This window comes from Hipposideros armiger, unplaced genomic scaffold (genome assembly GCF_001890085.2).
Source record: "Hipposideros armiger isolate ML-2016 unplaced genomic scaffold, ASM189008v1 scaffold_173, whole genome shotgun sequence".
Lineage (NCBI taxonomy): Eukaryota > Metazoa > Chordata > Mammalia > Chiroptera > Hipposideridae > Hipposideros > Hipposideros armiger.
This window is the reverse complement of record NW_017731523.1, coordinates 1,779,519-1,802,856: the sequence shown is the minus strand read 5'-3', so window position 1 is coordinate 1,802,856 and position 23,338 is coordinate 1,779,519. Positions and strand designations below refer to the sequence as shown.

The 23,338-nt window shown below is 37.2% G+C and overlaps 1 protein-coding gene across 7 annotated transcripts in view; it reads left to right on the top strand.

The window, feature by feature from the left end:
• Positions 1-23,338, top strand: part of NOL4 (nucleolar protein 4) — a 318,494-nt gene that overhangs the window by 136,071 nt on the left and 159,085 nt on the right. Inside the window, exon 1 of one of the 7 annotated variants that reach the window (XM_019652133.1) lies at positions 8,682-8,767. The exons of the other annotated variants lie outside the window; for them this stretch is intronic. The gene's annotated coding sequence lies outside the window, so the exon portion shown is untranslated. Of the gene's footprint in view, positions 1-8,681; positions 8,768-23,338 lie in introns of those variants that run through there. 7 annotated transcript variants of the gene reach the window in all.

Genomic DNA, 23,338 nt, shown 5'->3' with positions numbered 1-23,338 from the left:
TTATCTCACCCAGCCTTGTCCTTACCTCACTTTTTCCATGTCTCTGTTTTATTTTTTTTCCTATGATGATAGACTTAATGTCTTCTCTGGTATATATTTTTCTAAATAACACACAATTAGTTCCTTTGGTAATTTAAGCAAGAGTTAGTTCCTAATGATATATCTAGAGGAGTTGTAGCAACTATGATAAACAATGTTAATTGTCTACTAATGGTTCACTCTTTTTAAATGCTGTAAGATACAACAGGAGTTTAAAACCTGGTCCTTTTACTTCAATGAATTTATAATATTGCTGGTTAAAAATATTACATGATAAGTAAATAAAATAAGCTATTGAGGTTTCAATAAACTGGCTATGCTTTCTTTTTCTTCATTTATGTATGGTTCCACTAATGTAGAGCTGATGAAAACAACAAATGTATCCTCCCTAAGCCCACTTTACAATCAACCCAGTAGTGTAACTCCAGCAGTGCTGAATATGTAACTCAAAAGAAAGTGTTTAGTCAGACTACTGGTTGACCTTCTTGTGGGAAGGCTTTAATGCCCTGGCCACCATCCCATCAGGTCATCTTGTGTAATGGAATTCTTCCAAAGATCTCTTCAGCTTCTCCACTTGGAAACACTGTAATAAATAGTACAAGAGACTGTTAGAGCTGTTGTCTCCCCATACAGCTAGGTCTACAGGATTAGAATGTTGGTAATAACACCCCATTGCATTTTTCATATTCACCATATCTTGAAGAGCATCATTAAGATAATGCTTATTATCTTAATAAATATTATTATTAAATTATTATATGTAAGATTAATGTTTATTCATTCAACACTAATTCAGCAAACATCTTTCAGATACCTATTATGAACTAGTGACTTAACTAAATACATGTATATTCTCCTATAATAGTTCTTAATTATACTCTCTCTGACATTTTTATACTTTATAATACATTTAAGTGACTGCTACCTGATAATATAAAACTGTTTTTGTTTCATAAGACATCTTAGGGTTTCTTTCTCTATGGAACGCAGGTGACTTAGGTCATGGCAGCCTTGTACATTCCTCTAAGTTAATTTGAAGTGTTTTTTTTTCTGAAGAAAAAATACTGAATATCTGAGCAATACCTTTGCAACATGGAATAAATCATACAACAAGGGAAAATGTGATGTCTGTCTGCGTCTACATAGCACCTGTGTTCTGAGGATGTCAGGGTGCTTCATATACATTATCTCATTTCCATCTGGATTTTCTTTCTGCAATGATTGCTGAAACACAGAGGAGCAAAATTCCTTGTCTTAGGTAGTATAGTCCTCCTCCTTAGACACCAGCTATGTACTTTCCCTAAGTCCTGGTTTTCTCTACAGTGTGGCTCACAAATACGCCCATTTCCTCCTAAAATAATGAATTAATTCAACTAACAATATTGCGCCCCTGTTGTTCTAGGTACTTGAGATAAATCAGTAAACCAAGTAGGAAAAAAAATTTTTTTCCCTTGTCCTCCTGGCACTTATATTTTAATAGTAGGAAGGGATGTTCTGGGGCAGACCATAAATTAGTAACACATAGTATTTTGATGAGAGATAAAAACAAAGGAAAAAATAAAGTAGGGAGGGGGAAGTTAGGCCATGGGGTGAGGACATGTAAATAGGTTAATCTGATTGGTACAGAACTAATTTAAGTTCCCAAATATGTAGAGCAAGATCACTAAAAATTAGCTTGGGAGGTTGCATATTTAAATTTGAAGGGAACTGAATTTATTAATTCAATTTAGTAAACATTTATTGAGAAACGTTCTGTACAAAATGCTGTTCTAGTGGCTGTGAGTACCAGAGCAGATACGGTGTGAATTCTTCTCTCAAGCTGCTCAGTGACTGGAGAACATGATATTCAGGTTATCTACCCCTATATAAAAATACCTCCTCAAAGCATAATCATATAAAACAATAACCATTTTATCTTATGATTCTGTGGTTAACAGAATTTAGCTGGAAGTGCTTTTGCTTCTTCTGATGTTGGCTAGGACTGCAGTCGTTTGAGGGCTTCTTGGCCCAGACAATCAGAGGGGGCTCACTCAGTTGTTTGGTGCCTTGGTGGGGGAAGGCTGGAAGGCTCATCCCAGGGGCAACATTGGCACACATGTGACACGGGGACAGCTGTGCCTGTTTCTTTCACTTCTTTGTGGCCTCTCCACATTGTTCTGCACGTGATTTCTACTCATGGATGTTCCAGCAGGTAGTGAGACTTCTTACCTGGGGGCTCAGGAGTCCACAAAGCGAAAAAGTAGAAACTGACAGACCTATTTAAGGGTTAGGTCCAGAACTGATGCAAAGTCACTTCCGCTGCATTCTTCTTTTTTTTTTTTTAGCTGAGCCATCCTGCCACCTGTTGGAAGCTCAGATCAGGCCCAGAGTTGAACCGCTGTTGCTCAGAGCTCACACTCTTGAGCAAGCTCTTAACCAACTGAGCCACTCAGTCGGCCCACTTTCTCTGTATTCTACTGGTTAAAGTGAGTCCTACACTAGCTCAGATTTAGGGAGAATGTTTCACAAGGGGAAAATTAGGGGAAGCACATGTCGATTGGCCATTTTTGGAGACTAACAATTCCAGAAGACAGTGGCTATGATATGCAGAGGGGGTACAGTGGAAATACTTACGAAGGGCACCTGTCAGTCAGGAGGCACTTAGGAGAGTCTTCCAAGAACAAGAGGATGCTGAGCTAGACATTAAAGGAAAAACTAGAATTAACCGGTGAATGAGAAACAGGAGGATGTGTCAGAGAGAGAGAGAGAGAGAGAGAGAGAAAGAGAAAGAATGAGACATTATACAAGACGTGGTATCAGAGGAGAGTGTGATGAGTTCTGAGAACTTTGTTATTTAATATGAGAATAGCATACAGCCCCTCTTGGTAAATACTCAGAAAGAAGACTTAAGAGGAAGACAGGGCTTTGAACCAGAGACATTTTATAAAACGAGGACAGCACTCTAGCTCAGAGAGTTGCTGTGAGGATTAAATTATATCAAATACCTGGCATATGTATGATATGCATCTCTTGTAAGTGTACTAGGTAATTTCTAATGCTTGTTTTGCCATAATGAGTTGTTTGAACATTACCCCCAAGACAATGGGAAGAACAGTATTCTGAGAGAATCACTTTGCAACCTAATAATCAGTATCACTGTTAAACTACAATAATATGTTTGTCTTGGGAGGAACAGGGGCAGGGAGAGTAGGAGGAAGAGTATTTTTCTCAAAACCAGTTTTGAAGCTAAATCCCAAGTCAGTCCTGAAGAAAGAGGCTGAGATACTGGGGCCCATGGGAAGGGGAGCAAAAAAAAATGGTCCAAGGACCATTTTTCTAGAAACCACTTTTTAAAAATAATTAACTTTTTCCCAATTACACTTAACATACAATACTGTATTAGATTTAGATGTACAACATAATGATTACACATTTATATAACTTACAAAGTGATCACCCTGATAAACCTAGTACCCATATGATGCCATACATAATTATTATAATATTGACTATATTCCTCATGCTATACTTTACATCCCCATGACTATTTTGTAACTACCAATTTGTATGTCCTAATCCCTTCCCTGTTTTTGCCCACTTCCCCAAACCCCATTCCAGCTGGCAACCATCAAAATGTTCTCTGTATCTATGAATTTGTTTCTGTTTTGTTTGTATGTTTTGTTCTTTATCATCCACAGAGAAGTGAAATCATATGGCATTTAACTTTCTCTGTCTGACTTACTACACTCAGCCCAATACCCAGTAGCTCCATCCATGTTATTGCAGATGGCAAGATTTCATTATTTTTTATGGCTGAGTAATAGTTTATTGTAATTGTATACATGTACCACTTCTTCTTTATCCATTCATTCATTGATGGATACCCAGGTTGCCTCTATATCTTGGCTATAGTAAATAATGCTGAAACAAACATATGAATGCACATGCCACTTTGAAGTAGTGTTTTGGGTTTTTTTGGACAAATACCCAGAAGTGGGATTACTGGGTCCTTCTTTGACTCTTGTTATAGCTTTTGTTTTAAAGTCTGTTTTGTCTGGTATAAGTATTGCTACCACAGCTTTTTTTTTTTTCACTTTCATTTTCATGAAATATCTTTTCCATCCCTTTACTTTCCATCTGTGTGTCTTTCAATCAGAAGTGAGTCCCCTGTAGGCAGCATATGTTAAGAGTCCTGTTTTCTTATCCATTCAGCCCTCCTATGTCTTTTGATTGGAGCATTTTATCCATTTACATTTCAAGTAATTGTTGATGGATATGTACTTAATGCCATTTTATCATTCTTATTTTTTATCTCTTTTTTTTTTTGTCTTAAAGAAATCCTTTTAACATTTCTGGTAATACTGGTTTTGTGGTTATGAATTCCTTTAGCTTTTTCTTGTCTAGGAAGCATTTATCTTTCCTTCAATTCTAAATGATAGCTTTGCTGGATAGAGTAATCTTGGTTGTAGGTCCTTATTTTTCATCACTTTGAATATTTCATGCCAACCGTTTGGGCCTGCAAAGTTTCTGCAGAGAAATCAGCTGACAGTCTTATGGGGGCTCCCTTGTGGGTAACTAACTGCTTTTCTCTTGCTGCTTTTAAGATTCTTTCTTTGCCTATATTTGGCATTTTAATTATGATGTGTCATGGTGTGGGCCTCTTTGAGTCCTTCTTGTTTGGGACTCTGTGCTTCCTGTGCTTATACAGTATGTCTGTTTCCATCACCAGGTTAGGGAAGTTTTCAGTCATAATTTCTTCAAACAGGTTTCCAATTCATTGTGCTCTCTCTTCTCCTTCTGATACTCCTATGATGTGAATGTTGTTACACTTGTTGTCCCAGAGGCCCCTTAAACTCTCTTTTGGATTCTTTTTTTAATTTGCTATTCTAATTGGGTGTTTCCTGCTACCTTAACTTCCAAATTACTGATTTGTTCCTCTGCTTCACCTAATCTACTGTTGATTCCCTCTAATGGAGTCATTATGTTCTTATTTCTGACTGGTTCCTTTTTTATGTTTTCTATCTTCAGTTTTATGTTTTCTATCTCTTTTTTGAAGTTCTCCCTGAGATCATTGAGCAACCTTATAACCAGTGTTTTGAACTCTGTATCTGGTAGATTGCTTGTCTCCATTTTATTCAGGGTTTTTTTGTTTGTTTGTTTGTTTGTTTGTTTTCCTGGAACATTGTTCTGTTCTTTCATTTGGGACATGTTTCTCTGTCTCCCCACTTTGGCTGCCTCCCTGTGTTTGTTTCTATGTGCTATAGGGGACTATTCTGTCTCCTGGTCTTAGTAGAGTGGCCTTATGTAGTAGGTGGCCTGTGGGACCAGTGGCACAGTCTCCCTGGTCACCTGAGCCAGGTGCTCCAGGTGTGTCCCTTTTGTGGGTTGTGTGTGTCCTCCTGTTGTAGTTGAGCCTTGGTTGCTGTTTGCATGTCAGTGGGAGATATTGACCCTCAGACTGATTAGTTGTGAGGACTGGCCATGACTACAGTGGAGGAGCTATTGTGCAGGGGCTGACCCTATAAAGCAGGCTTTGCTTTAGCAGAGCTCTGGTGGCTGCCCAGTCTGCCCTTTGGGTGTGTCTTACACTACTTCAAAGGGACATGTGCATCCATATGTTCATTTCAGCATTATTTACTATAGTCAAGATATAGAGGCAACCTGGGTGTCCATCAATGAATGAATGGATAAAGAAGAAATGGTACATATATACAAGTATATATGTAGCCATAGAAAAGAATGAAATCTTGCCATCTGCAATAACATGGATGGAGCTACTGGGTATTGTGGTGAGTGTAGTAAGTCAGACAGAGAAAGTTAAATGCCATATGATTTCACTTCTCTGTGGAATATAAAGAACAAAACATACAAACAAAACAGAAACAAACTCATAGATACAGAGAACATTTTGATGGTTGCCAGCTGGAATGGGGTTTGGGGAAGTGGGCAAAAACAGGGAAGGGATTAGGACATACAAATTGGTAGTTACAAAATAGTCATGGGGATGTAAAGTATAGCATGAGGAATACAGTCAATATTATAATAATTACGTATGGCATCATATGGGTACTAGGTTTATCAGGGTGATCACTTTGTAAGTTATATAAATGTGTAATCATTATGTTGTACATCTAAATCTAATACAGTATTGTATGTTAAGTGTAATTGGGAAAAAGTTAATTATTTTTAAAAAGTGGTTTCTAGAAAAATGGCCCTTGGACCTTTTTTTTTTTGCTCCCCTTCCCTTGGGCCCCAGTATCTCAGCCTCTTTTTTCAGGACTGACTTGGGCTTTAGCTTCAAAACTGGTTTTGAGAAAAATACTCTTCCTCCTACTCTCCCTGCCCCTGTTCCTCCCAGGGCAAACATATTATTGTAATTTAATAATTATACTGATTATTATGTTGAAAAATTAGGGGCTTAGAACAGTAATACATGAGTGGTAATTATAAAACTTAAATTTCTAATAGTAGTGATTTCTGGCACTTATATAACTTCAGCTAGTTATAACTCGTTTTCAAAATTTAAATCTAAGTTGTGGCACTCTCAGCATGACCTACTTAAAAAACTTAAAAAATAATAATATCATCCTTTTTGGGGGAGATCGATCTGAAAAATATATAATATGACTGATCTCTAGTAGTTAGTCTTAAAAGGATTAGCAGATGGTAAACATTAGCTATTAGAGCAGGAAATTATTTCTTTAACATATATATATATTTTTTTAGCTATGAGGTTCTTCAGAAATATGCAGTTCTGGTTGGTTGATTTTGAAAGTAAACCATATGCTGTTTACATGTTTTGGCATTTATCCAGTTTCCCTGAAGATGAGAGTGAAAAATGGGGGAAAAAAGAGCCTTTTACTCATTAGATAATAACATACATAATGAAAACAGTTCCCATAACTTTATGAATTATGAGAATGTGTCTTCAGAAAAAGCTGTGGGAATAAGATCATGAGGGAAAACCATTCTGTTTCCACCTATGAGGTGAGTACATATGTGTCCTGGAGATATATACTAAGGCATACATTCAACAAATTTAACTGTTATTTATTTATTTATTTTTGGTACAATAGCAATTAAAAACACAAATCCAAATGAGTTTTAACACACCCTGTGCATTTTATATGAATTACTAAATGTAAATACATGCATTATTTGCAATGTTGGCATCCTAGTTGATATCTTAAGGCTTTTCACACACAATTGGGTGATAAGCAAAAAGTAAAGATAGCCCAGTGATTTTCCTAGAAGGCCCATAGGACATTGAATCTTCTAAGTTATAGATCCCCTCACCTGTGAGTGACATAAAGTCATGTTCTCTGCCTGCACTCGAAATAGTAGGTGAAAATGATGTGGATTATGTTGCCTCAGCCCCAAAGGAGAATAATTACTGCCTTGTGTGGGGGAAGGGTAGTGTATAGTAACAGTGCTCCAGGCATAAAGGATTGAGAAATGGAAATGATCGTGGGGAAATCGAGGTGTAAAAAAAGACAGTTCAGCTTATTCCCTGGGTGGAAACCTCACTCAAGGTCCTGTCGTAAACCTCTGCTGTTGAGAGGGGAAAACTATTTTGTCCCCATGTCCTTTCCTTCCAATCAAAGAGCTGGACGGGTTTGAATTCACAGGAATGGTTCTGAAGAAAAATGAATGTTCAAAATAGTACACGCTTAGGACTATTAAATGCATTATCAACTATTGGGTTGTCGGAAAAGTCATGGCGCATTTTTGCAATGAAAAATGTAGGAAAACTACATCATGACTTTTCCGACAACCCAATATTTAAAATGTGTAATAATGTATGTGTTAATAATTTTCCAAAAAACGTAACTGGTGTATTTGCAAATAATATGTATAACTTGCCCTCGTATAATATGACGTGATACTAGATCTTTTCTGTTGTTGCATAGGCACTTATATTCCACTGAGGATTATTTTTCTAAGTGATTAATGCTTATTGTGATTATTCCCTGGTTAATAGATGTATGCAAAATGTGGCTGCAAGGATTTGCTTTTGTTAGCACATCCCCTCCCCCACCCTGAAGCCTCAAGGCTCCAGACATTGATGCTGGAGAGAGAAAATGGATGTGTGTGTGTGTGCCTGTGTGTGTGTGTGTATTTAACCTTCAAGATGATACAACGGTGATGATATACAAACAAACAAAAAAAGACAGAGCTTTCCCTTTGATAATGCAGTTCTCAACACATTAATACCATTTTAGAAAAACTTAGAGTAAGCACAATGCTTTCAATTTAAATGAAGGTACTGTTTTTAAACAGCTATACAGAGCATTTACAACTGGAAATTTAATATAACGGAGAATGGCATTTTTATTAATTAATTCTGTGATCTCCCAGCTATGTTCTTACCCAGTGATATCCCTGTAGCGAAATGCATAGATAATCAGCAACCCAGTCTGTTGGTAAACTTGTTGGGGGATTAAATCCTAAAGGAAGGAGCCCATCGCCCTGGAGGAAAACTGAGTGCATGTTTCCCTGAGTCTTTGAAGGCTCATCTCTGTAGTCCCACTGCTAGAATGTGCTCTGTTGTCATAGCAACACCATCTCCTGCTTCATACAGGAAAGATTAGCTCTTACTGTGCAAATGAGAGAATTTAGGGGAAGTCAGACTAATCCCTGGGTGCACTTGGAGAGAAAGGTTGGACCTCGCCTGAGGGATGCTGTCTCGGCAATGATAGAATTGGCCTTCCACAGACACTGGTATTTAAGTTGAAGAACAGAATTCACAGTAAGTGTCAGTTCCTCCAGAGTAGAATATTGATGAATGAGGTTTGTGTAAGTCTTGTTGAAGACTGTCCCATGCAGCAGTAGAATAACAGGAGGGGACTCTGATAAGTAAGACCGGCAGTGTTTCCCCAGCTTAGGTGGTATTTAAAGGGTGGACCATGTCAGAAACTTGAGGAAAAAATTTAAATACTTTGGAAACATCCATCTAAAATCCTGGAAGCATGTGAAAATTGGAGAAGGAAAAAAAAAGTATTATATGTTTCTGGCACTTTATTTACCCTCGATATGTGTGCTTTTAAGTTTAAAATTCAATAGTGAGAGAAAAAAACTCATGGAAAAATCTATGTCTAAAAGGTGTGTTTTTTTTCAACACCAAAAGTGATGAGATTTCATTTTAGGATTACAAATGTTCTGCTTCAATTATGTATACATTTTTTTGAACCCCTTTTTAGAAGCATACAAGTGGTTTAGTTCTTTTAAGGTGGTTATAATATGATGAAAAGGTATTCTTTGGGGAAGATTAATTTGTTTAGCTCTTTTATTTGATGCTGCTTGTCAGCATAAAGCAGTGCAATGTGTAAATCTTCCAGGATTTTCTGTTGCTTTGCCTCAAGTGGATTTTGTTCTGGGGGGAGCTGCCTATGTGGGTTTATTTAGTTATTTTTCCTCTTGGTTTGTATTTGCACAGTTCTTTCCAGAATTACTAAGGATTCAATATATTTTAGCTTAAGAGCTAGGAAACATTATGGATTTGAAATGTTTGCTATTGCTAGCTATTATGGAGATGTCTAATCTTTTAAAAACTTAATTACTTCAAAGTATACTTTAATCCACATCCAAAAATAATAAAAAACTTTTTCAAGAATATATAGATTTTATATATTACATTACTAGTATGTAAGCTGTGGCTTTGAATATCAGTGTGTATTATCCTGAAGGTATATATTTTTTTAATTTAAAGTATTCATAGCAAAAATTGTATTATGCTGCATTTATCATGTTTTTTTAATTGTTTTGATCATGGCCATATGTTTATAATGTGTATTTAGAAATTGGGTTTTGTTTCCCATGTTCCAAACCTTAGGCTACTGATGTACTACCACACTACAATTAACAGCGTATGCTAAATATAGCCATTATCATAAAGAAATATGTAATTGCCATTGGAAGTGTGCTGCTTGTATTTATCAGAATGAGAGATTTGGGTGTTGCTGTTAAAGCAGAGCACAAACCACACATATACTCCTTTTCTCTAAAACTTAGTGCTAGAATAGACTGTAGATCTTAGACTTGAAGGAACAATCATGTTAGAAGGCTCCATAAAATTATTTTCTTTGTATGTAAGAAAATACACACAAAAACCATAAAGGGTCATACTTGGCTTAATAGCATTCGGGTTGTAACTATGCAGAAACCTGATATTCCTTAAGAAAATGGAGACAAAGCCGCAAGTCTGGAGACCCTTTCAGTAAATGATTCCTAATTATTCTGACAACCTCTTTTCAGTGATTTTTATTAATAGTTCAGGATAGGACCCTTAAAAATCACAAAGAGAAAGAGCAAATCTGCTGTTTCTTCCCAGGCCCTCCCAGCCAGACCTTCCAAGCCACCCCCGCCCCCACAAACACACACACACACACACACACACACACACACACACACACACACACACACACACACACCAAGCTAGAGTAACTTATCTGTCTTCATAAATTTTGGGTAAAAATGAGGAAAATGATGACCTTATGCTAAAAAGAGAAAAACTTAGGGTTTGCTATATGATGCTAAGCTCGGAATTAATAAAATAGAACTGGGAGAGAAGGAGGGTGGCAAACGAAACATGGGCACCATTTATTGCTGCAACAGAATAAAGTATATTTTTTTAAAACATGACTGATAATTGAAAAGTAAGTAAGCTATGGATTTAGCCCATTCACTACCTTAACCAAAGTTTTTCTAGAGGAAGTCTTAACCGGTTTAAAAACAAAACAAACCAAAAACTTATTATATCACTTAGAATTTTCCATTTCCCATCTTCTGTGCTTATTTCTCTTGGAAATTAAGTAGTGATTGAATTGGAGCCAAATGCTGTAAGTTGAAGACAGATGGAGATTTGTTACCTCCCCAGGCAAGCTTGATTTGGGCCCTATACTCAGTCCAGGTCTTGCTGGGAGAGGAACAGGTCATCCATCCTCCAAAGCCTAATTATACCTTGAAAGGCACCCCTTCAGCAATCTTTGAAAAAAACAAGTTGCTTCATTCTTGAACTGATCTCAGAAGTTTGGAATGTAATTGGGAAAGTCCAGAAATCAGTTTAAGATAAAAAATGTTCAGGACATCGAGGTTTTCTGAAAGCTCTGAGTTTAGTAGGTGATCTGGAAATGGTCTGAACCTTTGCATGGGAAACTGGAGTGCCGAAAAAGAGAAAAAATAATAGCATGGGAGATCACAATAGAAACTTTTGCTAGGGAATATTCAACAAAGTCACAAGGGAGGCATTAATACATGCTTGCATCATGGTCAGTTTTCATGTAAATTGAGAATAGCTTCTAACACTACACAGTACAGTTGATTGTTGACCATGTGTATTATATAAACGTTGGAAAATAAAAATCTGCAGCACAAAAGGTTATATGAACACTTTTTGTATTTGCTTTTAAAAATCATATAAAGGTTCAATTTGATTATTTATGTAAGATTCAATTCTATGATACTCTAGAAAATGCCACTCTAGAAAATTGTAATGTAACAATGATTCTGCTTCTCTTTTTAAAATTTTGGGATTTATGCTGATGTAAAAGTTTTCTTTTTACATTTTCTAAGTTTGACTTTATGTGTGTCAGGACAAATATATAAGAGGCTAAATTTATCTGTTTTCTTAGGGTTGCATGGAAGCAAATGGGTAGCTTGGTGTATGGGAAAGATGGCTGGAGCAGTTGGTGAAATTAGTCTCTAGAAAGACCGGACTGTCAGTCTGGGCTTCATACTTTTGATGACACACCTTTGAAGGCAGTGGGCATTTGTGAACCAGAGTGAGAAATATGGTCATGGTGCTTTATATCCTACAAATGTGGAGTGGGATGAATAGATGGTATGGGCAATAGTTAGGGGACGTGATTAGGACTAAGAGCCTAAACTAGCATAGAAGTACTGATATTAAAAGTAGGGAATAGATGAGAAAGAAATCATAGACCTATAATTTATGGAATTTCGTATATTAATTCATTCAACTAAGGTTTATTTGGCCCTTGTCAAATGGTGGGTGACAAGACAGAGGATAAGAATTATAGGGCAAAATGCTAAAGTTCAGTCAGGCATTTGAAAACACTCAGTCTGGTGGAAATAACTGATAAAAAAATCAAAATATCTGTGATAAGCAGTGTGACAAAACAAACACAGATGATAGACTTGGCCAATGATTGGGTAGCATTAAGAAACTTTCAAAGTTGGAAACCCATGGGTGCCATTACTCCATTGAGAAAGTCAAAGGAAGAGGTTGGTTGTGGGGAGAGCAGTCATGGTAACGGAGGCAGCAATAAATTTGATTATAGACATTTTGTTTGATATTTAAGCTGTAAAAAACAAATGCTGCATTTAATTATAATAGTTAACTCATAATGTAGTTTGTTCTAGGTCACATTATTGCATTAAATTTTATAGCATCTTTAGCATTTGTTTAATTGCTCTATTTCCTCTTTAATATTTGTGTATAGCAATTAGACTATATGAAAACCTGACATGAATTTTCCTTTGGGAGTACAACTTTCTAGGATAATCAAAAAGAAGTTTATCATTTATTACTAGAGTCTCCCTAAAATTTAATAATTTTTAACTAGGGAACTTTTGTACTCTGTTCTTGGCAATAATATCTGATAAAATAAATGAGGAAAACTTACATATTCAGCTGAATTTTTAAGGAAACCACTTTTGTATGACTTAACTAGATTAGATAGGGACAGGAATATTTTATTTTATTTTTTATGTGGATAACTGACACAATTTTCTATCGGTGTAGTCCTGAAATGATAATGATTATAATAATTATAATAACAACCTCAACAATTAAGATTTTTTTGGCCCTTTATCATTTCTTAATTGTGGGAAAATAAAAGAACCCTGCCAAAAAAGACTCCTCTGTACCTATATAGAAGGAAGAAAGAAAACACAATTTATTATAGAGTAAGGATGTGAGGTATGATGAAAGTGACTACAAAGTCTGGATAAAATTTCACACATATTTTTATACATTAAATTAGACTAAAGAACAATTGCAACTTCTCTGTTTCCTTGAGACATAAATAGATGGACCTGTGATTATCTCCTATTTATCTTGTGAGAGAAAGCCCTGAGCTAACTATGGAGGCAGGCATTTAAGAGTTTGAAGGGTCAGAAGTTCCAATTTTGCATTGAAAATCAAAAGGTTGGTCCTCTTATCACACCTATGTGTTTTCTAAAGGACATCTCCAAAGAAGGGATGCTGGGAAGACAGCTGCCTCTCTCCTCAAAGAAAATTTATCCTTTTATCCTTACACAATACACCTTTTTGTACACATTATCTCATTTAATTATCACGATACTGCCAGGCACACATAGTTACTATTATGTCCCTGTTTTAGAAATGAGGCAACTGATGCTTAGAAAGGTCAAATAACATTTTTAAAGTCATAAAACTAATAGCAGAGGATTATTTCAGCTCACTCTGCATCTCTTAAATATCTCAAATGAGACATTGTACAAACTCATTTTTGGATGCTGCATGAAGAGGTAATGATAAGGAAACACTCATTTTTGTTCTTGCCTTGGGTATCTATGTATATATGTGCCCTATGTTATAAATCAGCAGGCCATTGGACACAATCTGGACCAGTTTTTCTATATAATAACTATTTCATGGACTTGTTTCGGGAATTAAAGGAGATAGCTAATATAAAGAAACTTGTATGGCACTAGGTCCTTAAAAATGATAGCAGCCACTTACTGTCACAGAAACGTATGCTACTCCAGGAAAAGGAAAATGATGGAGACAATTGTAGCTTTAATACAAAGAATGCTGTTCTGAGATTCAAAGGATTATTCATGCATGCATCCATTTATTCATTCATTCATCACCCATTAAGAACACTTCCTCTGGGCCTCCTGCATAGGCATACTTCAGGAAAATGAAAAAAAACAGAGGCTGCCTCTCCCCTCAAATATGCTAAACGCTTTGTTCATGTGGACCAGGTGTGGGACTAGGTGCTCTGTAAACAGTAACTCATTTAATCCTATCAGTTCTCTAACAGGAAGTTGTTTTCCCTGTTGTCTCTATGAGAGGTTATATCCAAACCACCCAACTTGTAAGTACCAGACCTAGGTTTGAATTTATGTTTCTGTGACTGCAAAACCCATTCTCTTAACCACAGTGTTATTCCATCTATTTGTTTTGTTTTGTTTTTGCACAAGTGTGAAAGTGCTATAACCAAAGTTAGCACAAAATACAGTACTGAGAGAAAAGGAAGTATGGCGATAATGTGGGGGTGGTCATCTAGGAAGGCATTAGCAGATACAGTTTTTCTGTATTATAACTATTTCATAGGATTGTTTTGGGAATTAAAGGAGATAACTAATACAAAGAAATTTGCGCTGTACTAGGTGCTTCATAAAAGATAGCAGCCGCGTACTATCACTCGTGTACCAGCTTAAGTTTCAATGACTGCTCAGGGTTTTCTTTCCTTTTCTTTCTTTCTTATTTCTTTGGTTGTTTGTTTCATAAAGTTAGTCTGTGAATATACATGATATACCTTTCCTTCACTTTGCCTAAGAGCTTTGGAGATGATTAATTAAAGATCCACAGACAACTTGCCCAACATTTCTCTTCCATATGAATCCACTGGGGTTCATAACAACTGGGATAGGAAACGGTGGACATGTCTCAGAACTTTAGAAACACCATCATATTTTCTGGCCCAATTTTTCTTTTTTCACATATAGAGAGAAAGGGGCCTGACGGGAAGGATACCTTAAGTTTTTCGTGTTTGGATGTGAGGAGACCATTACTGGCTAGGGAACCCGCCTCTTTCCATATGCAGCCTCATTCATACGTTTCATTGACTATTGTAGAAAAGGGTAAGAAAATTAGAGCCCGAGGGTGGAGAGGGCAAAGTTTATAGTCAGGTCTTCAATGGAGTCGGTGGGTTAATATCTGAGTCAAAACCTCAAAATACACTAAACGATATTCAAACTTCGTAACCTGTAGAAAAAGTTTTTCACTTTTTGGCCCTGAGAGCATATCTATGTGTAATTTTATATTGCTGTTAATTCTGTACTTTTAAATCACATGCAGAACTCCACGCAACAGTAAACACTTTGAGGGCTATTGCTTTATCTATGACAGACTCACTTAAATCTCCTTTGTGGGATGTGGATGGGCCTCCTTTCAGTAAAAGATAGCTGTAAGATTATAAAGCTTAGCCTTGTATAATGAATATTAAGAACAGCAATCCACATTACAATACGGCTAATACAATGATTTGTCGAACAAATCTAAGGTAATTTTAAAAAGGAGAATAAGAAATTAACTTTGATTGATGCTGCCTATACCTTCCAACTTTGTCTTAGAATAGTCTGCTCAATTAGTTAATAGAAGAAAGAAAAATCACATATAATGCTTTTCTAATGCTTGGAAAGCAGCTTAGAAACTTAGAAAAATCCCAGAAGCCATGGCTTTATTAGAGAATGCTGTACATGTGTTTCCTCTCTCTTAGAAATTGCTTTAAGTGAGTAGGAAATTTAAGGGTGATAACCAAGGCTTTTTTTTTTTTTCTTTAGCTAATAAGTTCCCAAGGGATGACTATTACCTATATCAGGAAGGAGACATATGCTTCTCTTAACACCTGCCAAACAGAGGCTATCAGTGATCCTCTTTGCCCTTAGTTCTTTCCTCTGGGTGTCATTCTTCACAGTGGGCAGTGGGGGAAAAAAGCCCAAGAATGTAATTTTTTTTTTTTTACCTCCTACTCAGTTTTTGTTACAAATTCTTACAGCATTGTTCCCAAGTTCTTCTCTTAAGGTTTCTTTAGAGCTTAGCATTTTAACCTGTTCATTTAGCATTGTTTCTTCTTGACCCCAAGACTTAGTTTTCTTAGTGGCCTGCCCTCTCTTAAAATGTATATCAGAGTTTTTAACTGGTCAAGAGAAATAGCAGTGCTGGGAGTAGCATGATGTTGTTTGTAACTCGCTTATTTTACAAATTTTAAGTACTTAGGTTTTGGGGAATTATCAATTAGAATCAAATTATGTGCTGTTGGACCTGTGATAGAAAATTAGGTTTATTATCTGGCAAATATTGTCATTATGCTTTCCCCGTCTTAGACTATTTTTGGTCATCAGATAAAATTATCTGCAGTGATCCTTGCCAATTTAACATCTTCTCTGTACCTGTGTCTAACTTTTTTTTTTTTTAAGATTTTTATTGGGGTATTGGGGGGACGGGAACAGCGCTGGGGAATTGGGGGAAGGGGAACAGACAAGTTGCTGTCCTTTTGTTCTTCAGTCTAGTTGAGGACGTTGCTTCACTGGCCCAAGTGGGCACCATCATTGCACTCTTCCTGGGCGAGGCAGATCAGTCGCCGGCTTCTGGACGGCCACTCACTGCGGCTGCTGGCCGCTCACGCTGGCTGCTGGCTACATACGGTAGCCCATGGCAACCCACTGCCACAGGGGCTGCAGCCTACGCCTTTGCCAGCGACTCACGGCAGCCCAGCTCCAGGCTGAGCTGTTGTTCAGCATCTTAACTGTGGAGGGCAGTGTCACTGGCTCTCATATGTGGGATCCGAACTGGGGCCCTCTGGCATCCCAAGCCAGCTCTTAACCATCGTGCCACTTGGCCGGTCCATGTGTCTAACTTTTTGAGACAAAACAGATGTTTTACTGATATTATAATAACAGAAAAAAATTCAGTAGGGTAGTTAAAATATCAAATATACTTCCGCCCCAACTTATATGAACAATTTTGGCATAAGACTACTCTGAATTCTGACTTGTGTCACTGTCACAGGTGCGTGTCTCACATGTTTTTTTTGTTGGTTTTTCCATTCCATGATACCTAAGTTAGAAATACAAAGAGATTCCATTAACTGATACAATGTACTAATTTTTCATTGCCCTGCAGCATAGGGAAATGGGAAACATACAGACTTTGGCATTATACATATTTCTTTTGGAATCTCAGCTTCATATCTCCACCCAAGTTTCCTCATCCATCTACTAGAGGGCTAAGAACCTGCCTTCTATGTTGGTTTATTTCAAAGTTCATTGGATAAAGTAGTAAAATATGACCCATTGGTTTTAACACATACATCATGAAAGTCTTTAGACTTACTAGAATCACTTCTATCACCAATATATTATTAATAAAACATTACATATTTATTTAAGTATATATTTATGAGGAAAATTTCCAAACATGTGAAAATGTATAAAGAGAAAGGGTCTCCTATTCTTCAGTCTAGTCCACTATATTCCCAACTGTTAACGGCTTGGTGTATGTATTTTTCTAGACAGGGTAGATAAATAATAGTTCAATAGATATCTTTAAAAAAATGGTTGCCAAAGGGTGACTGGTTAGCTCAGTTGGTTACAGCGTGGTGCTGATAACACCAGGGTTGCTGGTTTGATCCCTCATGGGCCACTGTGAGCAGAGCCTTTCTTTAAAAAGAGTCAACTATGCCATTGTAGCATGAAAGCAATGTGTAGCCGATAACCATAGCTGTTCCCTAATAAAATTTTAGGAAAAAAAAAATGGTTGCCAAGATTTCAAATATAAGTTTTATTTAATCATTATTTTGAATCAGTTTTGGAAAGGACATTTTTCTAATGACTTGCTGTAGTTGTCATTGCTTTTATATTGTTTTTATACGAGCTGTTACTATAAAAGACAATTTACAGACTAAAGAAAGGTGGAATGAAGCTGACAACACACTTATCTTTTGGGTGCGATTAATTGTGGCAGAGTCTCTACTGGAGTGCCATTGGAATATGCATCTTAACATTATAGACACAGAAATGGAGGCTAAGCCAAATTAATAACTAGCTCTTAAAATATTGGTCTGCAGATGTCTGCAGGCTGAAATGTGTAAATTAGAGATTCACTGGAGTCTGCTAGCCAAAAGTGAAAACGAAAGTGCTTGCAGCTCACTAATTAATGCTCCATGTCCAATTTGATTGCAGACTAAAAGAGCCACTGAGGCCTATGAAAAAAAGCCCTGGGCTGGAAGTCAAGAGAACTGAGTTCTCTTGTACTCTGCTACTCCATGTGGGACCATCAGTTAACAAGCCTGTCCTGGCCCTCAATGTAACTATTTAAAAATAGGAATTATATTCACCACTGTTATCTTCCCAGATTTGTGGTGGCTATAAAATGTGGAAAAAATAAATAGATCAAATTCCAGAAAAGCCATGTTACAATTTATTGCTGAACTGTTGGTGCTCTGCTGTCTATATCGCTTAGATATTTTACACATTTTTAATGAGTTTCTACTTGGTCAGTTGGTACTCAAAACTCTTACTGGTCCATGACAAGATAAGTACAGGATTTGGAAACAAAACAATTTTATGTCTGTAGAAGTTAATAATAAATAAATGGGTTTATGTTTTGTAGGTCCTGTTTCAGGATTTTTTTTTTTTCCTAATTTTACAAACTCTTTGTCCATGCCAGATCAGAAATAAAAAGACCCTATTAGCCATCACAGATAATTTGAGAAGCACTGTACTCTGGGGCTGGCGCTGTGCTAGGTACAGCTGAGAGCCCAAACTGACCTAGTTCCTGCTCCCTCAGCTTGGAGTCCTGGGGGAGACCCAGATGCTAATCAGATAACCATATCTAAGTGATTATTTTATTTATTTATTTATTTATTTTTTATTTTTTTTAATTTCTTTTTTTTTTAAAGATTTTAATTGGGGAATTGGGAGGATGGGAACAGTGCTGGGGAATTGGGGGAAGAGGAACAGACAAGTTGCTGTCCTTTTGTTCTTCAGTCTAGTTGTGGAGGATGTTGCTTCACTGGCCCAAGTTGGCACCATCATTGCGCTCTTCCCGGGTGAGGCAGATCAGTCGCCGGCTTCTGGACGGCCACTCACTGCGGCTGCTGGCCGCTCACGCTGGCTGCTGGCTACACATGGAAGCTCATGGCAACCCACTACAGCAGCCCAGCTCCAGGTTGAGCTGTTGTTCAACATCTTAGCTGTGGAGGGCAGTGTCACTGGCCCTCATATGTGGGATCCGAACCGGGGTCCTCTGCCGTCCCAAGCCAGTTCTTAACCATCGCGCCACTCGGCCGGCCCCTAAGTGATTATTTAGACTAGAATAAGTGCTCTTCCCAGCCACTTTCCTCTTCTCTCCTTTACTGCCCTCTTCTGCTCTCCCTTTTCTTATTCTCCTCTCCTGTCTTCTCCCTCTGCTCACCTTTCCTCTCTCCCTTCTCCTGCCATGACTTGCTCTCCCTCCTATCTGCTCCCTTGATCTTTCATTTGATTTTCACCTATTCTGATGTATATATTTGAGAAAATTTATTCATCTATGCAATAGAATAAATGATCTTATTAGCAGTCATAGTCAACAAAGAAGTATTCCAAATTTTTAAAGAGTATTATAGTCTTTACACCTTTCTTCCTCCCATCCTTTCACCCATCTATTGGGTGATCTATTTCACAGTTATTGAGGCCCTACTATGCAGCAAGCCCTGCGCCTTGGCCCAGCGTACCCCAGCTTCCCATTTCCTATTCCTAGTCTTAGAAGGAAATATAAGCAAAAGTAACAAGAGATTCTGTGGACCTTTAACCTCGGCATGTGCTATCTTAGGACGTGCTGTTCTTGTGAGCATCCTTTAGAAGTGTTCACAGGTGATTTTGATGCTGTTTATCATTTGCCGAAACATTGAGGAGGGTGTTAGCTCAAAATCTCAGATACGGAGTCTTTTTCATCTAATCCACCTTTCTGGTTTGTCCTGATTTTTTGTGGCTTTGACCTTTTGTGGTTTGATGGTCCTTTGATCAGGTGCCTGCCTTGGGACGTTTGGCAGGGGGTGTGGGGGGTGTGGGGGGGTGTAGGTCATGTGACTATCAAGGTAGTAGGCTGTTGGTAAGTTAATTTGTTCTAGAAGGAAATATAGAGAGGAGATCCCTACACTAAAATGATATGTTCAATATGATTAGTTGTCCTGTTTAGTTTCTTTGCATGGAGGCACTGAAGAAGGAGCTTGCAAAGGTGCCATCAGGAGTAAACAGCCCTCAAAAGCAGGCCATTCGAAGCTCAGAAAATGTTTCCTCTCTGGCTTAACTCAAGAAACATGGGCTTTCAAACCAGAATTCCCTATGCTTTATCCAAACAAAGATTGTATAAATGGCCATGGTAATGTAACATTGGTATAACAGCATGAAATATGCGGATGGGGGTGGAGAGTGTATTTTGAGCAGCGCTTAGCTAATTAGAAATAATCACATTGTAAGGGCTCTTATCTTGCTATTATTCAGTTTAAATTGATACAGCCAATTCTTAGAGAAATTATTCTTTAATGGTCAACCAAGACAGATTTTTATAGTTCTGATTTGAGGAGAATTCAGAGATGTACCATGTATGGAACAATATAAATGAAAATGAGCAAATGTACCACTACTATAAAAAGAATATTGATTACCTGGGAATTCTTTCAATTTTAGCTTTTTTTTCCCCCCTCAAACTCAATCTGACATTACTTTTTTGCCAACCTTTATACAATGATGAATGAAACGTCAGCCAGCACAAAATGTTTTTCCTTCTTTTATCGACTCATTTTAAAAGTATTTCTACTTGGTGACTTTACATATACTACTTTATGCAACGGAGTAGCAAAGCAAGGTCCACACTCTCTATGAACATTTAGGAAAATATGACTTACATATGTGAAGAATTAGTGTATAACATAAAAAGATTTGAAATATGAAAAGCATGAGCTTAGAAAATATTGTAGGATCCATGTAGCTTGGAATCATCAATTTAATTCTTTAGGCATTCACTGAATACCCACTACACACAATTATAATGCTAGCTTCAGGGCATACAGCAAAGAAAAAAAGCCTCGCCTCTGTTCTCTCACTGTTTATAATTTAGTGGATTTTGGTATTCTGCAGAAGAGAAGAGATTATGTCTCTGAAGGATATTTTTTCAACGTCAGTACCCCCGGCCTATACTAATACTCAGTAATGATCAGTTTTTCACTTTATTTCACTTTATTTATGACACCTCCCAGGATATTTCTCCCTAATCCCATGATGGCTAGGCCCAGTACCCTTCACCAAATACCTATTCTCCTGCCTACTTGACAACTCCTTGTTTTAGAATTTGTTCCAAGCCACCTTCATCATTGTCTTCCTCCTCCTCCCTCATCCTTCTCCTCTTCCTCCTTAGTTTGCTTTCTTTTTATTTTATTTTAATACGCAAACCATTTCTAAAGCCCAACTTCCTTGAAAATCAACAGAGCATGGTGGTTTCCAAGTGCTGGGTGTGACATCTGCCATTAAGTGCCAGCTTTGCCGTCTATGAACTGTACTGCCTTTAGTGAATCACAGAATTTTTTTTTTTTTTTTTTTTTTTTTTAGTGGAAGAGCAGTTTATTAGAAGCAAAAGTATACTCCAAAGAGTTTGGAGTAGGCCAAGCAAAAGGAGAAGCTCAAAAGGCCCACAGGATCTTTTTAAGATTCAGACATTTTCACATTAGTAAAAGGAGATCATTGATGCCTATCTATTTTACCTCACTGGGTCCATCTGAAGTACTGTGTATAAGATGTTCCCATCTATAAGATGCACCTTAATTTTGGGCCTCGAAATTTGAAAAAAAAAATGTATTACATAAAGTTATTGAACTCAAGTTTTATTCATCATAAAAGTCACACAACTCCTCATCACTTGTGGGAAATGCAAGTAAAAAATCTACAACCACTGTATAAGACGCACCCAGTTTTTAGACCCCCAATTTTTTGTAAAAGGGTGCATCTTATACATGGGGAAATACGGTATATATTAGATCAATTGTAAAACTCACTTTTGAAATAGAGAAGTAACAAATATGTTGCTATTCTCCTTCAACAATAGGATTTTCATTTTCTGTATCCTCCAAATACTGATGCTAATGTTGGTCTTTTATCGCATATATTTGTAAATTATTTTCTTATTATTTTTTCTCCTCCTATGCATTGAAATCTTTAGCAAATTTCCTAAGATGATTTCATTTGATATCATTCAGCTCTAAATATTAAATACAGTTGTCTTTGGCTGTCAATACCATGTAATTGGTCATCCTGTATTTCTGTAATCATGGTGATATTGAAAGTTCATCTGCATTTATAAAAACATCATGGCTGTTTAGTTTATTCTAACTGCAAGAAAGATAGGCAGCAGGCCTTTGTTACAGTGAGTGGAAAGTAGTAGCAGGCCATTCATTGTGATTCCAGATTTTATGGAGTACTGCAAATGGGTAACCTCAGATGACACTTTTCATTTTAGTAGAGTCTCTGGGAGCCTCCTAAATCTGAAGTTAACTCATTTCCCGCCCCCACATAGCACACCACCTATCTTTTCCAGACTCTTCTCACAATACCTAAATGTGTTGCCTACTGAGGGGTAGCAGTAGGGTTAAGACAGAAATTTGGCTTGGAACTGAGAAACCAGTCCCTAACCCTATGTTTGCCACTGTCAGTGTGATGAGCAAGTTCTCTGTTTTGTTTGTAGCAAGATCTTTAAAATGGGAAGGAAGCCTGATAGTGTTCTCTTATTCCCAGGTCTGTTTTGAATATTGTAAGGGTAATGACTACCAAAATGGTCTGTACAATTAAAGTGTTTAATGATTCAAAGCAATTGTTATTATTCAGATGAATCTCTTATAAGCCCTTTCGCTTAAATAAATCAGAATAATTTAATCTTTGTTAAAAAGCTACTACTCCTTTGACAAGTATTTAAATAATAATACTTTATAATTTGCCACCCAAAACTCTTATTGACTTTGAATCCTTTAAGATGGCTGCCAAGTTGACTAATACCACTGTTACTGATGATAATGGATTTCAACTCCTGAGATAGAAATAGTGAAGAAAGCTTGGTGAAATGTCTTGGATATCAAGTAATGAATTGACATTAAGGAAAAACACACACAAAATATTGACTATAATAATATCACAAGTACTAGAAAACAGAAGTCTTGAGACCAAACTAAGGTACATTGTATCAGTTGCAATCCTGTCTGGAAAATGGAGCCCATTCCATGTCATTCATCAGAAAAATTTAATGCAAGGCACTGTTTACAATGGTGCTGGAAAAGCTCAAAAGCCAAACGGAATAGTATAGCAACATAGGAATTAATAACAGAAGGAAGATGCTTCTACAGCCAATGGTGGAAAACCAGGGGAAGAGTTGGTATTACTAGAGCCCGAGAGTCAGATCTACCTGGTAGGATGAGATTCACCAAAGATGCTTCCTGGCAAAAGCTGGGACATAAAGAAATAGCCCTTCATGCTGGAGATGGAGAAGTCATCTGAATCAGAGAGGGTGTGTGCGTGAGGTGGG